This window comes from Chiloscyllium plagiosum, unplaced genomic scaffold, assembly GCF_037043375.1.
Source record: "Chiloscyllium plagiosum isolate Xiang-an unplaced genomic scaffold, Cpla_swu_hap1 HiC_scaffold_2, whole genome shotgun sequence".
Classification (NCBI taxonomy): domain Eukaryota; kingdom Metazoa; phylum Chordata; class Chondrichthyes; order Orectolobiformes; family Hemiscylliidae; genus Chiloscyllium; species Chiloscyllium plagiosum.
Genome location: NW_028270140.1, coordinates 98,714,671 through 98,730,870, shown reverse-complemented (window position 1 = coordinate 98,730,870; position 16,200 = coordinate 98,714,671).

Genomic DNA, 16,200 nt, shown 5'->3' with positions numbered 1-16,200 from the left:
AAAAGCATTTAAACCTAGAAGTGAAGATTTAGGAAACAACTTCTCTTATGCCCAGAATAAAATAGATTGCTCACAGCCCATTAACCACAAAGAGCTAATAGTAGGGGTAACTGTAGGACTTTACACTTTATAACTAACTTTATAACAGAAAATAATATTACAAATCTTACAGCAATTAATCAAAACTAACTGTCTTTTGTATTTTCACATATAATTAGAGTGGTGGGAAATATAAGAGGATGAAATTAATTTGATATAGGCAGCACATAGCAAGCAATGAATAACAGAATGCAATCTGTCCTTAGAGAAAATCCAGCATGAGACAGATTGGAAAGAGTTAAACAAAAAACTTTGGAACATGAATGAATAGGATGCATAGAAAGATCTCAGGGCCTAGAGATTACAGTGTTTGCTAAACACTGTGAGGAACATGGGGCTGTCCATAGGAATGCCCAGTACTGATTAGGTGTCTGATAAGATTGCGTATATGAAGTAAGAGTGAGGAACATAGTGATCACATTGTATGGGACTGGTGTTATGGACCAGGCCAGACTCCCTCAAAACATTTCAAGAAAGTAGCCTGGACCCTAACTTTGCTAGTTGTTTTAAGCAGGTGTAGCTTGGATATTCTAGGTGTAATGCAGCTGTCCCAACCACTTAGTTTTAAATAAAACGGAATTTATTTGCAAGGTTACCGAATGAAACACAAACAAAAGAGAACAGATTATAGAATAACTTAACCTATAAGAAAATCTAACACATCAGCCCAACTTAATGATGCTATTCCAACTACTTGCAACAATCCCCATAAACACCCCTTTGCAAAAAAAATGGAAAAATCCAACATAGGTTCTTAAAGGAGAGATGTCAGAGAAAAGGAGGATCTGCTTCTTTGGGTCCGGCAGCTTCACAACTGACTGACTGGCAGCTCTGAACTCAAACCAGAAAAGCTGAACTGGGAGAACTGACCACTCCCCTTTCATCATACAAATGAGTCTTTTAAAATTTAAAATCTTCCTCAAGCAGATCAACCCCAGACATTTCGGAGCCTGTGTCTTTACAACCATCTGAAAAAAACTATGCTCCTTGTTAAAGGAGCAGCATCATCACATTGTTAACAGGAAGTGTACAAAAATACTGCTTTTATTGTAAAGTCAGAGTGTGTTATTGATCTGTCTTCCGATCTGAGTCAAAGATTAAGAGAAAAATTGATTTCTCATGTTGAGGTCAGATTCAGGCCCTCTCCCTGCATTAACTGGCTTCTGCTTGAATAAAAATCTTCCACTTGACAGAATCCTGTCAGCCTCCTGGGTCTACAATCTCAGTCAGGGGTAAACGCTTCTACAGATGCATCTCTGGTGCTTCCCTTGCGGTCATGGCACTCACTCACTTTGTGCCTATCTGGATACTTACAGTATCCTGGCCTTTTTAAGTTTTACTTAATCTGCCAGAGTTAGACTGCTCATATTACTGGCGAAATCAATAAATGCTGGAGATCACAGTGAGTCAAGCATATTCAGATGAAGAGTTATCCGGACTCAAAACATTAGCTTGCTCTCTCTCTGTGGATGCTGCCTGACTCGTTGCGATCTACAGCATTTGTTGTTTTCAGTACAGATTCCAGCAACTGCAGTAATTTTCTTCCTCATGTTACTGTTATCTTGTCATGCTGCTCAGTGCACATGCAAATCCAAAAGGTTGCCATCGTTGTCAGCCGGCCTCAGTCAAGTCCAGGGAGATAGCCTTCGTTTAGGGGTTTAGTGCAGTAAGTTAAGAGCAGCCCCTGATATGAGATCGAATTCTGCTCAGGCCAGTCCCAGTTAGGATGATCTCTACATAAGGGGTAAGGAGATGAATGCCAGGGAGCACACCACCCTTCCTGATTCTTTTTGTTGTGTTGTGGACTGTTTTGCTCCTGGAATGAGGGATGCATGTATAATGGGAGATGAAAGTGAATTGTACAACTATTTCTGTTGGTGCAGCTGGGGAGTTATCCTGAGTAAGTGAGGAGAGAGTATCGGTTAGTGGCGTTAGGGATTGAGGTGGGTGAGGGCGAGTGGGAAGATAATGCTGGGAATAGTGAGAGCGATAGAACATGAGCCTTCATGACAAACATGAAGGGATTGTGTGGTATTGGATTGACAATGGTGGTATTTATGCTGGTGGAGAAGAGAAGGTTATTGACCTTCTTCCTCACATTGTTGGGGTATTTCTCCAGACAACTGAGACTGCTTTAACCCGGGTGACGACTTTGGCCAAGACTGGCATGGTCAGGTGTCATGATCTCCACTACTACTTCTGGGAAAGAGGAAATTCTACCTGCACACCAGCCCATCCAACAGGACATCCTGGAACCTGTTCATAAAGCTGGACTACCATTTCATCCTGATTTCCAGACTGGGGCAAACATCAGCAATCATGCAGGAAACTCTGGACTGAAAGTTTTTTTTCCTGGATGCAAAATGGACTTTTAAAGATGGCACAGATGCAAGAGATGTTGGTGAATTCTGAGCTATTCTGTCAGTGGCAGACTGATCTGGGAACAGTGTGTGGCAAGATGAGGCAGAAACTGAACATGTGTGATGCCAATGGGGGGTGGGTGGTAGGAATTTATTGAGACAGGTTTGGTAATATACAACAAGAGAACTTGCTCGGCCTTGTGGTGAAAAGCTTTCTAAAAAAGAACACACCACAATTACGACTTAGCCAAAAATAATGATGTTTCAGCTCTGGGTTCTTGAAATTTCCCAGCACTTTATAGTCTCAGTATTTCTGAACCATTCTGATGAAAGGTCAGTGATCTGAAATGTTTGCTCCATTTCTCTCCATGTTGCCAAATCAGCAAAGCATCTCTGTCATTTTCTGTTTCTATTTTAAACTCCCAGCAGCTGCAGTATTTTAGTTTTATTTTATATTAATTAACACAGTTTCACCCAGTTTACACTCAATAATAACGGTGATGGGAATTTAACGTCTGTGTGATTCTTTCTTGCAGATTGGTTCAATCACTGTCAGCAGCTGACAGAATGGACAATCTAAATAATTTATGTCAAATTGAAAATATACTGTCTAAACATTGATGCTTCGTACAATTTGAACTAAGGGTTCTAGGTGGCCAGTGTTTTAAAGAAATTAGCAGCAAGTAAATAATTTTCCTTTGTCATGCTTTTAAAAATAATTGAAAGAATGTTTTAAAGAGAAGGTTGAATCATCTTAAAGATGGTAGGTCATTTTCCTTTCACAGTCCAAACATGTGGAAGTTAGGTGGACTGGTGATGCTAAACTGGCCACAGTGTCCAAAGGTGTGCAGGCTAGGTGCATTGGCCATGAGATATGCAGAATTACAGGGATAAGATAGAGGTGTGGATCGGGGTGGGATGCTCTTTGGAATGTCGGTGTGGACTCGATGGGCTGAATGGCCTGCTTCCACATTATTGGAATTTGTGATTTTATGATTAAGGCGAATTCTGAAATGCTTATTTACTTTTTCTGTAGTGCTTGGTTGTAAAGAATCTATTTGAATATTTCAACGAGGCCTGAGAGCTTGCCACTATTAGATGTAAGAGTAAAATTACTTTGGTTAAAGGAGTGCATTCCACAGGCTTAACTGAATGCAAAAGATATGTCTTTCTGCTGAAAAGTGTGCATAAAGCATATCAACATTTTATATCCAAACATACCATACGTGTGCCTTAATATACATTCAGTCGATTACTCTTCACCCTCCTGCCTGAGACTATCCTTTAAGTCTCCCCATTCCTTTACATTATACTTAAATTTAATTGTCTGCTCCCTCCATTAGCGTGCTCCTTACATCAAGGAGAATTTCAATCTGAAATTACATGAATGCATTTACCACAACACAACTAGATTCAAACAACACAAAACATTCCAGTCAAAATTATATCAAAAGAAGCAAACAAAACAGTCTTATATAAAATTTTGGTGGAGCACTTATTAACTTATTTGCTAAAAGGATTGTTGTGGTCTTTTGCTGTTTTACAAAAATAATCATCCCAAGGCTGTTGCATACAAGTTGAAGGGCTGACTGAGAGGTGCGGAGGAGCCATTATTGCCTGCAGCCAGATACTGATTGCAGACAGCTGCACTTGATGAGGGATTGCGGGATGATAATGGCCGTATGATTTTACATCGAATTACATAAAGATTACAACCCAGAGAAACACCATATTGCTCAAGGAGTCTGTGTGGGTGTTTATATGCTGAATGAACAAGATTTTTAACCCCATATGCCTATTGCATTCCCATTTCCCTCTTCCTTCACCATACACTCTGGAATTCCTTTCTTTAACCTCTTCACTGCTTTTTATTCTTCTTCAAGACAGAAAAACCATACCGCCATATGCAGTTTGTCATACAGCAAACTTTGTTTTAACCCTTTGTTTAACTCTTGATAAATGGGCAAAAATGTTCTATTACGATGTCTGAGTATCTATGCTGCAAATCCGAACACCAAATCTGCAGGAGAAAGCCAAGAATGCAAGCATGGCCAACATCACCAACACTACTGAGGCAGTGCAGAAGGAAGACTCAACCAACCAGCAGGAGAAAAAGGTACTGACTGAGAAAACCAATCAGGCTGATGACCAAGCGACCAGCCAGTGGCCATGTTAGCAGATTTCGGGGATTGCCATCTGGATAACAAGGAGGTAAAGGAGATGGCAGTCGCAGGCACAATGAGCAGCTGTACTCAGGGCATTCTCTATCATGGAGGAGAGATGGCTATGCCACTGCCTGGGTTGTCATGGAGGAGAGATGGCCATTCTACTGCCTCGGTTTGATGGGGGGGGGGTCAGTACTGGGTTGAGGAGTCACAATGCACAGCACGCTGCTCATAACTGAGTGAGTATTGGTGCATGCAAGGTCTTTTTGGTGTAACGCTCAGTTTTCATATGTCTGTGGAATGGAGTGGGGAGGGTGTGTCAACCAAACCGACTGGTTTCATCTCCAACCAGCTTGAGGTTATGTGGTTATTGCGGTTATACGTAACTCTTGATTATCCGGAATATTTGTTCAACTGGCACACTCCTGGTCCCATAGTTGCCAGATATTAAAATGTTTATTGTATATAAAAGTTGTGATTATCTTCATTTTGAAACCTATATGAGGGTAGCAAAAATTAGTTGATGAATCCATCATGACATTAAAGCAAGGGATGGAAAGATGAACAGTGAAGTATAACTGAAAGCATGCCCAATTTGAATGGCAATTCGACAATAGGAGGCAACAAGGATCAAAACATTGCAATAGCAAAAGTGATTTAATGAGCACAGTTAGGGAGGATATTATGAAAGTTGTGCCAGCTACAATTAGGAAACAGCATCGTTCGGCAAAATCATCTTTTGATGTTTTTCTCTTGTTAATCCATCCAAGTGAATGTTGAAACAAAAACAAAATAATGTGAATTCTGAAATCTTAAATGACAAAATAAAGTGCTAGAAATACACAGCAGGCCAGGCGACATTTGTAGAGAGAAGCAGAGTTAAAGTGATGGATTTAACTTTCTTCTATTGGTGAGTTTGCAGATAGGCATCATCTTTCAGCAGAATAGCTTGTATGCCACTATCAATTGTGCCTCTCACTGATCCCTTTTCTGAGACCCCCAAACACTTACTAAGTTCTAATCCATCACTGAATGCCCACTCCATCACTGGAATGGAGGGCTAGCAGTGGCCATGATGGTGCTGCCCATTCTTGAGATTTGCGAGCCGCTGATTGGCTGATAGCTCTCTGAATGGGACTTCCTGGCCCTGAAAGGGATATTTCTTGCATTCAGCCTTCTCTTAACCAAATTGGAGCTGTCTTCCTTGCACTGCGTGGGCTCATTCTTACATTGTGCGGGGTGGAAGTGTTTATCTGGTGCTCAGGAACATTGGGAATTCTGCCCAATATTTCAGGTTTATGACCTTTCATTGTTGGAGACAAAAAAAACTGCTGAAGAAGGGTTGTACCTGAAACATTGACTTCTCCATCTTCTGACGCTGCCTGGTTTTCTGTGTTCTTCCAGTGTCCTGCTTATTAACCTTCCATTATTGAGCAGAGCTACAGACTGACATGACAAGTTCATGTTTTCTGTGCACCATTGCAACTCTTTCTGATTATGGTTGTACGTAAGATAACTGGACTTTCACTTTCATAATAAAACAAACAACATTGTGGAATATGAAATCAACAATCTTACAAAACTCTTGCTATACAATATAATAATAGCAAATTCAACTTAAACACCTCTGTAACTAAGGTGAAGAGGTAGGGGAGGGGATTTGTTGGGTAGGTAAGAAATATTGTGACCACAGATTATAGGCTTACCTTAGTTACAGCAACTAAAGACAATCCTTCTGATATTTGGCTATTTAAAACATGATATGTTTGCCAAATGCAATTAATGTTTTATGGTAAATTCAATGCAAATCTGAAACTCTGAAACTCCTCATCTTCTTTCAGAATTTAAAAAGCTTTATCCCATTAAAATGCTGATGCACTCTGCCTTATTTTTTCTTCTTTTCTCTCTTGATGGTATTCCACATGATGTTCAAGGCCTTCCATCTTGCCTTCTCAATTTAAGAAATGTATTCATGTAAAATGTGTTCCTGTCATGAAGATTTTTCTTCTGTGACCTTTACCACAATGAATGTTGCCTGACAATATCATTGTTCAGAAGTGTTTGACTTTACTTATGTTACCTTTCTTATCTGCATTGTATTTCACATTTGATTTAGACAAAATGCCAATGTGTCCTCAGCCTAGTTTGACATGCAACATATAGCTTTTGCTCTATCTTTTGAATTCAAAATAAGAAAAAATAATTCTCTTGTCGATTGATCTGTCACTTAAAGAGGTGCAGAAGTCAAAATTACCCATTCTTAATGTGGAGAAAACTCCATTATCTACCTTTTTCATTTTAGTTACTTTTATGATCTGATAAAACAAAATAAATTTTCAACCACTTTCCTTTCTGTCATTAAATAGAACCATTGATTTTCTTTGAAATTAAGTCGAACCACTTTGATTAAGTAATTTTTAGTCACCACATTATTTGGATGTCCACACTTCTTGTGCATTTGAAGGTCCCTTTCTGTCAAATTGTCAGAACAAAGGAATTGATTAAAAGAGAAAACAATTTTTGTTTGGTCATTTGTAAAAGTTTTTACTAACATGGTACCTTAAATTGCAAAATGAGTCATTTTGTGTATTACTACTTTCCTCTTTATTAGAGTTAAAAGTGGGTTGATATGTGTTTTTACAAAATCACAGGACCATAGTATCGTAGCAGTGCTGAAGGAGGCCTTTCAACTCATTGGGTGGGATCTCCCCAGCTCCTGATCAATGTAAGACAGGTGAGGTATCCAGAGAGGACCTTCCTGCCACTGAGATCAAAAAGAGCCATCTTTCAACTAAGTGTTGTATGGAGAAATGAGCTTCTCACTAATAAGAGGCAAGAGGCCAATTTGAACTATTATCACACATTATTACTTTCATGACTGCCTAATCTCACTTCATTCATAGCAGTTTCCTATTCTTCCACACACTGGATAGAAATCATGATTTGGAGGTGCCGGTGTTGGACTAGGGTGGACAAAGTTAAAAATCACCAAGTTATAGTCCAACAGGTTTATTTGGAAGTACAAGCTGCTTCTTCGTCAGGTAACTAGTGGGGCAGGATCATAGGACACAGAATTTATAGTAAAAGACCTAGTGTTGTATAACTGATGCAATATATTGAACAAACCTAGATTGCTGTTAGGTCTTTAATCACAAAGAATGGGGATGCAGGTTTTGATTGATTAATATGCAAATCCCAAAACTTCTTTCAAGTCATAATCCTGAGATAACTTAAGGTTTTCTTAAAAAAAAGTAACATCTCAGCTCAGACAATGCATTAAAGCTGTGAGGTTAGAGTATCTCTGTATCGCAACCTTGAGTCAAGTTCCTACTATTTCCAAAGCAGGAATTTATGAAATGTCACATGGACTGACTGTCTACAGATTGTGTGCTTTTTGATCAAAATAGAGTGTTCTCCCCATAGATTTATATGTGTGTGTGTGTGTGCATGCATGTATGTATGTGTGAGTGAGAGTGCGCGTGTGTGCTTGATAGAGTGAGTGCACAAGTGTGACGGAGTATATTCCTGTGAAAGGGTGTGCGTGAGTGTGTGTGTGCGCATGTCTGTGTGTGTGCAAGATAGAGCATGTGGATGAGAGAGTGTCAGTTCTGAGTGTGTGAGTGTGTGTGTATGTAGCTGGTGGTTGAGTGTGTGACAGTGTATAGTGTAGTGGGGTTTCCTGTAGTGTGACACGAATCCAAGATCCCGGCTGAGATCATCCCCATGGGTACTGAACTTGGCTATCAGCCTCTGCTTGATTTGGTTGATTTGGTCGATTTGCATGTCAAACAGCAGAACACCATGAAATGCTAAGTGTAAAGACCATACTTTATTTTCTGCAGTGATGATCGTGGACAGACATGGGAAAACCTTTTTAGAAGAAAAAATGTTTTCAGAAGCAAGAATTGTTGAAAAGATTGCTGCATGTTTTTTAAAAAAGTCACTGAAACTCATTTAAGTGGCCTTACACTGTTGCTTTGTCAAATCTCCAGAGGAGATTGGTTAATGACAGGCTAAGATTGTACACAAAATGAGATTGACCGGTAATATGTAGCTGATTGGTTTATGGAGTTGTGACCAGTTGTAGATGACAAAGACCATCTGCCTAGCAATGGCGATACGATTGGCTCCTGGCTAACTGAACATTTTGTGGTGCGAAAGACATTGCAAGAAGCCTTCAAACCTCCAGACCGGGAGCTGGTGTATCACTGAAGCCTAAAGAAAGCCAGTTTATTTTTGTTATTTTGTTAGCCAATATGTTAGAGTAGTAATAATTTGTGAACTAATTGCTTTGTACCACGGATGAGGAAATTAAAACTACTTGACAGAGAGATTGATTAACAGCAAGTCCTAAAAAATATCTCAGAGACAGTAGCCATTGAACTGCCTTCCCAGTTTTTCTCTTCACCCATAACACCAATGTTTTTGTCTGTCTATCTGTGTCTGTGTGCTTGTATATGGAAGAGAAGATTTATAAGGGAGTTAGAGCTTTAACTAGTGAACTATGATGACTGCTCACACATGCTTATCTGTAGCCATAATCTATTTATTTGTAATAAATTGTTATTCTTTTTAAATACAGAAACCTGGGCATGCACTCTATTTATCTGGATCTAAACAGACAGGTAAATTGGAAACTTCTTGTGCTCTTTGATAAAATATTTAACTTTTGTGATAGCTGACAGAATAATGGGGCTTGATTTCCAAAGCACTGCCCACTGAGATGTGACAAAAGGACTAAATGATCTGACATACAATGGATCAGATCTAAACTCTGTAGACTTGACACATCCATTTGAGAATGATGGTAGATAATTAAATAGCTGCAGGAGGTGAAAGATTCCACAAATATCCCACTTACAATGATGGGGAGCCCATCACATTAGTGCAGAAGAGAATTCTGAAGTATTTGTATCCGTCTTCAGCCAAACATTCTGAGTGGCTGATCTGTCTTGACCTCCTGCTGAGGTCTCCACCAATCATAAACACTGTCCATCAACCAATCCAATTCATCTACATGATATCAAGAAAAGGCTGAAGACACTGAACACTGCAAAAGACTAGAGCCCTGCAATATTCTGCAATTAGTATTGAAGACCTGTGTCACACCCATAATCAAGCCATTCCAGTACACTTACAATTATGATACATTGCCAACAATGTGAAAAAATGATCTTTGCACAAAAAGCAGGACAAATACAAACCAGCTAATTCCTGCTCTTGCATTTTACTCTCAATCATCTGCAAAATAATGAAAGGGTTAGTTAACCGTGCTATCAAGAGTCAGAGACAAATCGATATGTAAAATAATTATTTCCTACTTCTGGTTTCTTCTATCAATATTTCCATGTTCCCAACCAAAACCAAAAACAGTTTTAAGGCACATTACATTCAGAAGGAAAGACTCTGACTATGGTAGTTTAGGTTAGAGTGGTTCTGGAAAAGCATAGCAGGTCAGGCAGCATCCAAGGAGCAGGAAAATCGACATTTCAGGCAAAAGCCTTTCATCAGAAATCTGGTCAGCCATGCTTGCTAAGATGAGACTGGTCCGAAGTGACAGCTGGATTACACCCAATCCAGTCTTCAGCAGCTACGTTACTCCTGCAAATGTTAACTGCTGAGATTTCGACTACTTGACTTTGTTGAAAACAACTCTCTGATGAGCCAAGGACATTTTGCACTTCAAATTGATTCCTTTCTGTCAATTTCTCTGTCTAATTCTATTTAACTTCAAAAGGCATTTTCCAGTCAACCAGTCCCTTTTGAATTTTTAAAATCTAGACACTTATTATTTAAATCTCAATAATAACGGTACATTTGTATGTACCATAGATCCTGCTGTATATGTTGACCAAGTCTTAAATGTAAGACTCCATTTAATAGCACAAAATGTTTGTTTAAGATTATAGTTGGCATATGTATCGACCCTCTGTTTGCTGTTATTGTCGTATTTTGGGCTACTTGGATTATAACAATTTTGAAAGTATTATTTTTAAAAATGTTGAAATTCAGTCTGACTGTATGAATTTACTCATACCAGGGAAAAACATTGCTGAAATGTTTATGTACATAAAGAATATAATTTGCATATTTAAAATAAATCATTTCGTGAAAACGTGTTGAGAATTTACAATAAAATGTATGTTACATTTTTCATCCTGGTTTTTAATGTTCTTCTTAGTGTTTTATGTGAACTGTAAAATGAATCAGTGACCAAAGCTCCATGAGTAGATTGTGTGTACATTATCACATCATCTCTAGGAACCATCACCTGGAGCAGTTTTGTGGGGAATCCAGTGATTTGCTAAAACTTGAGGTAGTGCCACTGGTGGACAATTAAAACTCCTTAAAGATGATCACAGTTGGGTTTCAGTGTACATTTGAAAAAGCGTTTAAGTTATATTCATAAATGCGTCATTATTACATTAATTGAATATACACAACTTCAATTGACTTGAAAGCAGGAAGATGAGTCCTTTTATGGAGTTATATGTGCACCAGTTAGTCAAATGTAGATTGACAGTCCCTTTGTTGTTTTTATATTGGTAACTTATAAAAGAGGGAGGAAAATGAATTAATTTTTACTATATAAATCAATATATAATCTGTACATCTCCCATTTCCATTGATGAATATGATTAGAGGATTTAAAATAAATTAATTTCATTCTATTTTGGCACAAACATTTATTGCAATCCACCAGATCAAACTAACTAAAATTTTTAAAATATTCCTTCGCCAAAAAAAAGAGTACATTTTGGTTTCCTGTGAAAGCAGCATTAACTTTCCTGCCAATGAAAGCCACGTTTATTTAATTACATTCCTTGTTAATATTTAGTTTGACACTTTTATAATGTGTGCAAATCAAGCCCCCATTTTTAGAAGCATTTCTCAAAGCTTCAATGATCTACAGTCAATTTAAGAAAACTGCCAAGATTTCTTAACAGCTCACTCAATTCTCCACTTTTCTAGTATTTTATGTCATAAGGGAAGTGATTTATAGCAGCCTCACTGTATTAGCTTGATAGCCTCCTATCTATATTTCAGGTGCAGACCCTTCCTGAGATCTGTCATGGATGTAATCATTTTGAAATACATGAGCAACTGTCAAATTTAAGATTTAATGAGATTTTATTGAAAATTCTGAACATCTTGAAATATTCTGATGCCAGGAAACTTGACTGAAGATTGTTGCCCTTGACTTGATGAGCGTCTCACCAGACTTTGAGATATAGCCATTTGATTGATGCAAGTGCATTGTGTTTGCCATGCATATGACAGGCACATGGTGCAGGTTAGATTGATATAGTACAGTGCATAGAGAAATATATCCACCCCCTTGACTGTTCACTCTGACAACCATGGCATGCTACCTGGCTTTGTATCTCTGATAAACAGCATGACAAGACAGAAGTACTATAAAGCTTCGAGTTCTGACTGAGGGAGCAAAATGCAAAATGGCAAAGCAACGTGGAGATGCTATGAACACTCTAATAGATGCAAAGTGAGGGAATGGGAAGAACACAAGCGAAGACCCCTAAGGTGCACCTTGGTCCAGTCCAAGAATTGGATGTCTATCCCTGTGTACAAAATGCCCTGGCATTCCAATGAAAGGTACCAGTGCACTTCAAAGTACAAAGCCAAAAGTCACATGACACCAGGTTATCGTCCAACAGGTTTAGCTGAAATCACAAACTTTCTGGGCGCTGCTTCTTTGTCAGGTGAAGTTCACCTGATTTCACTTGATGAAGGAGCAGCGCTCTGAAAGCTTGTGATTTCTTGTTGGACCTTAACCTGTGTTTTGTGACTTCTTACTTTGTCCACCTAGTCCAACTCTGGCACTGCCATTCCAAAGTACAGCAGGGAAGTTCAGATCCAAATGATAAGTGGATTAGAAATGTGCCATAAGGGCACAGTAAGGGATATTATAGACATTATAGAAATATGGCTAAGAGTGGAATACTATTGGCAGCTTACTGTACCACGGTACAGGTATTTTAGGTGGGACAGAGGTGGTGGAAAGAAGGGAGGGGTGTTGCATTTTTGATTAAGGTGAGTATTTCATAAGTAATCAGAGATGAAATATCTGAGAGATCATCCAGTGAGGCTTTGTGTTTGGAGCTAAGAAATAAGAAAAGGATGGTGACATTATTGGGGCTGTATTATAGGCCCACAAATAGTCAACAGGAAGTAGAGGAACAAATATGCAGAGAGACTGGGGAGACATGCAGGAGCATAAGAGTTGTCATAGTAGGAGATTTTAATTTTCCTAACAGACCGGGACTGCCCGAGTGTTAAGGGCTTAGATGGTGTGTAATGCATTAAGTATGTTCAGGAAGCTTTCCTCAAGCAGTATATAGAGTGTACTACTCAGGAAGGGGCAAAACACCAGCTACTCTTGGGGAAACAGGACAGGACAGGTGACGGAGGTGAAACAGGGGAGCACCTTGGGACCAATGAATATACTTTTATTAATTTTAAAGTAGTTATGGAGAGGATCAAAACCAGTCCACAGCTTCAAGTTCTAATTTGGGGCAAAGCGAATTTTGATGGAATTAGACAGGAGCTTGCAGGGGTTGATTTGAGGGGTTTGTTTGCAGGCAAAGGTACCTCTGGCAGGTGGGAAACCTTTAAAAGTGAGATAGAGTTCAAGGTCTATGTGCTCCTGTGAGGATGAAAGGTAAGTTTGACAAGAATGGGAACCCTGGATAACAGGAGATATTGAGGCTTTGACCAGAATAAAAGGAGGTATGGCTCAGGTACAAGCAGTTGGGATCAAGGGAATTCCTGGAGGGAAGGGCTTATGAGGAAAGGCTAAGAGACTTGAGGCTATTTTCGTTAGACAGAAGAAGGTAAAGAGGTCACTTAATAGAGAAATACAAGATAGTCAGAGAATTAGATAGGGTGGATAGTGAGAGCCTTTTTCCTTGGATGGTGAAGGCTAGCATAAGGGAACATAGCTTTACATTGAGGGGAGATAGATATAGGACAGATGTCAGAGATAGGTTCTTTACTCAGAGAGTAGTAGGGGAATGGAATGCCCTGCCTGCAATAGTAGTAGACTCATCAACATTAAGGGCATTTAAATGGTCATTGGGTAAATAATGGAAAAGTGATGGTTAGATGGGCTTCAGATTGGTTTCACAGGTCGCATAACATCAAGGGCCGAAGGGCCTGTACTGTGCTGTAATGTTCTATGTTCTATGGAGGTATATAGGGAGTATACTGAAGAAAGAAATCAGGCTGTGACAAAGCTTTTTTTCAAAGTGTTGTGCGAGGCAGAGTTGCCGAGTGGTCTGGCTTGGATGGATTTTAGGGACAAATTGATTACAGCTAACAATTACTGCCTCAGGCAAAAGGCTTGCACATTTAAAAAAACTTGTACAATGAAAGGGAAGTGGCCAATTCTCCCAGCTCAGCTTTCCTCTAGGTTTAATTTGGTTTTGGTTTGGGTTTTAGCAGTCTGGCTGTTCAGACAAAGGAATATGTCTGTTTGAGGCTGCTGGTCAAAGAAACAGCTACATGGAAGAAAATGGCTGAATCTCTCTGCTATCTCTCTCTCTCTGACATCTCTCCTTTAAGAACCTGCATTTGACTTTACCTTTTTGTGTCAAAGGGTATTTATGGGGATTGTTGCAAGTAGTTGGAACAGCATCATAACGTTGGAATAATCTGGTGGGTTTTCAGATAGGTTAAGTTATTCTATATTCTTTTCTCTTCTGTTTGTGTTTCATTTGGTAATATTGCAAATAAATTCTGTTTTGTTTGAAAAGTGATTGAGCCAGTTGCATCACTCCTGGAATATCCACTTACAACTGCTTAAAACAAGGACCAAAATGGACACGTATGTGTCTGCAGAAGATGGGTGAGGTCCTCAATGAATATTTCTCCTCTGTGTTTACTGTGGAGAAAGACAAGAGTACTTGGAAACTTGGGGAAGTTAGTGGTGATATCTTGGGACAGTTCATATCACAGTAGAGGAAGAGTTTGATGTATTAGAATATATGAAGGTGGATAAATCTCCTGGTCCTGATCAGATATAACCCAAGAACACGTCAAGAGGCTAGAGGAGAAATTGTGGGAGGGTCTGGCTGATATTTTTGCATCATTGTTAGCCACGGATGAGGTCCTGGAAGACTGGAGGGTAGCAAATTTTGTGCCATTATTCAAGAATGCAGAAGAAACTTACAAGAATGTTGCCAGGACTCAAGGGGCTGAGTTATAAGGAGAGGTTGGACAAGCTAGAACTTTCTACTTGCAAGCATTGGAGACTGAGGGGGGATCTTATAGCAGTGTATAAGATCATGAGAGGCATGGATAGGGTGAATGTACTGTATCTTTTCCCCAGGGTTGGGGAAGCAAGGATTAGTGGGCATCAGTTTAAGGTTAGAGTGGAAAGAATAAAAGGGAACGTGAGGGGCAACTTTTTTACACAGAACGTGGTACACATGTGGAATGAGCTGCCAGTGGGAGTGGTTGAGATGGGTACATTAACAATATTTAAAAGGCAAATACATGGAGAGGAAAGGTTTCGAAGGATATGGGGAGAAAGTGAGGTCTGCAGATGCTGGAGATCAGAGATAGAAATGTGTTGCTGGAAAAGCGCAGCAGGTCAGGCAGCATCTAGGGAACAGGAGAATCAACATTTCAGCCCTTTCCTGAAGAAGGGCTAATGCCCGAAACGTCGATTCTCCTGTTCCCTAGATGCTGCCTGACCTGCTGCGCTTTTCCAGCAACACATTTCCATCTTCGAAGGATATGGGCCAAGTGTAGGGAAATGAGGTTAGTATTGATGGGCATTTTTGTCGGCATGGAAAAGTTTGGGCCAAAGGGCCTGTCTGTGCTGTGGAATTCTATGACTCGGAGGCATTCAGCAGGGAAATGGAAAAATACATATCAATGAGCCAAGATGAGGTAATAATGGAATGTTATTACATGCAAAGGATCCAAATAAACCTCTTGCTGCTCCATTGTGAGATTCTCATCTCATAGTTCCACATTAGGTTAGAAAATTAAACTTTTTCTCCTCGACATTGAGCATCTTGTTTCTGCTGAACTCACCATATTTTCCCAGCTGACTCAACACTGCCTGTGTGGTTCAGAAGCTGGTGTGTCTCATAATACTGAGTCGGAGAGGGATTTTAATGTAACCTATTTGAATCAAACATGACAAATGTATTTTGAACAGCTATGGTTGTGGTTTTGTTTAAGGTCAAATCATCCTCCATGAAGATGCATTCTGTAATTGAAGTATTTTCAATTAATTGTTCACAAATGAATTTGTTGGTTAGTATTTACATTTTAATTGCTGCAATGCTATGGCTGAATGGATTCACCATTTCCCTGCCAATTCTGATGGAATGTATATTATTTGATCATCAGATTATTTTGTGGGGCTTGAAGTATTTTTTGAGAGCACTTAGCATTGTATCAAACACAGATATACCCTGTGACCTGTTGAGATATTCGCTGACCTTCTGCTTCCAGATAATTATAGAATCACAGATGACCTACAATGTGGAAACAGGCCCTTCGGCCCAACAAGTCCACACCAACCCTCTGTAGAGTAACCCACC